The sequence below is a fragment of the Phyllobates terribilis genome, unplaced genomic scaffold (assembly GCF_046119375.1).
Source record: "Phyllobates terribilis strain yellow unplaced genomic scaffold, ASM4611937v1 Scaffold_4__5_contigs__length_816908805, whole genome shotgun sequence".
Classification (NCBI taxonomy): domain Eukaryota; kingdom Metazoa; phylum Chordata; class Amphibia; order Anura; family Dendrobatidae; genus Phyllobates; species Phyllobates terribilis.
Window position 1 is genome coordinate 288,100,096 of NW_027362764.1, and position 1,585 is coordinate 288,101,680.

The 1,585-nt window shown below is 41.3% G+C and overlaps 1 long non-coding RNA gene across 1 annotated transcript; it reads left to right on the plus strand.

Moving 5' to 3' along the window:
* The first annotated feature begins 440 nt into the window (after positions 1 to 440).
* LOC141264323 (uncharacterized) lies at positions 441 to 1,585 on the plus strand. Its single transcript, XR_012319886.1, has 5 exons — positions 441 to 827; positions 976 to 1,087; positions 1,166 to 1,261; positions 1,339 to 1,410; positions 1,490 to 1,585. It is a non-coding gene; the product is annotated as an uncharacterized lncRNA (long non-coding RNA).

Genomic DNA, 1,585 nt, shown 5'->3' on the forward strand with positions numbered 1-1,585 from the left:
TGTAAAAAATTATATGTGGGACGGACCATACGGGCTCTCAATAAAAGGATCAGTGAACACGTTAGAAATATTAAAAACAAATTTGAGGGACATCCCCTATCCAAACATTTTAAAGATAAGCACAAAGGATCCATAAAAGACATGGAAGTTATAGGGATACAGATTATCCAAAAAAACTGGAGGAATGGCAATTACATTAAACAAATGTCTAAAAAGGAAACAGAATGGATATTTAAGATGGACTCTTTGAGGCCAAGGGGCCTAAACACCGGAATTGAACTTTTTGCCTTTAATGATAATTAACCACAAATACCTCCCAGAAGCTTTGGCGGGTATATAATGAGAGCAGTGAGAATCATGACCATCCCTGAGGAAGGATACCGTAGTATCCGAAACGCGTAGGAAGTTTGGCCTCTCCTGCTCTCCGTCTCCCAGTCACGTGACTAGTAGGACCTTACGCTACGCAGGTCCTACTGAGATCATCATCTTTCTTTTCTCGGGTGCTGCACGCAGGTGCCGGAGTCTCCGGCCGGGACTCCGACGCCCTCAGCCCTGACATCCAGCAGTCCCGTCCCCACGAAGCAGGCATTCTAACCAGGACGCCGACAAAGATAACAACTCCAGCAGCACGTGCCCATCCGGGACTACACGTGCACGAACGACAGACTCCACCGCCCCAAGGAATTCTTATCAGCACCACTGTTGAAAGAAACAGCTTTAAAACACTTACCAGCGCTCTCTACCTCTTGCTACAAACCAGGATTTTTTCTATACAGCTCAACCTACTCCAAAGCTGATTCTTTTTCCATCACACAGAGCCAATAGTGGTAAGACCTCTCATTTTATTGCAGCAGTACGTAACTCTATACATATATATATATATAAGAGATCATTTTACTTTTCTTTTTACCTATGAGTACTGTATTATAATAGTTATTATTTATAATAACCACAATTGACACACAGCTCCCCTAGGTGGTATAACTAATCTTGATGACTACACTAGTCTGGATGACTATACTGTGACTACATCCACCACCATTGGACAACTACTACCCTCTAGATCCACAAAACTACTTCCCTACGGGTAAGATAAACTGTGATAAGTGTGCTATTTAGATTTATATACGTTTTAACGTTTTAATTTTCTATTTCCACTTTATAGTACCCTATAGTCTCTGCAATAACCCAGGGGAGTAACCCCCTAATCCTACCAGATATATACAGACCCCTCCACTTATTTAAGATTTCTACTATACAGGTAAAATACCCAACTCAAACTCTAAACGTGGTAATACCCTGTCTCTTAATAATTAGCCCCCCTTCTTTTACTCACAGCTGACAGGTTCAAGAGAACTAACCAGAGGCATCCATATGTGATTACTCTTCCACCACCTAATTACGTTTCAGGTAACTAAAATCTCTATATACTAATAAGATAATCCGCCAACTATTCCTATACTTACCATAGTATATATACCCTTCACAGGTACCTGTACGTCCTGGACATACCGAGAATAATCCACTGATATTTCGCTCATATTCCTCCACTGAACCTCGCTTCTTCTGGGAATTTTTAGCCTCA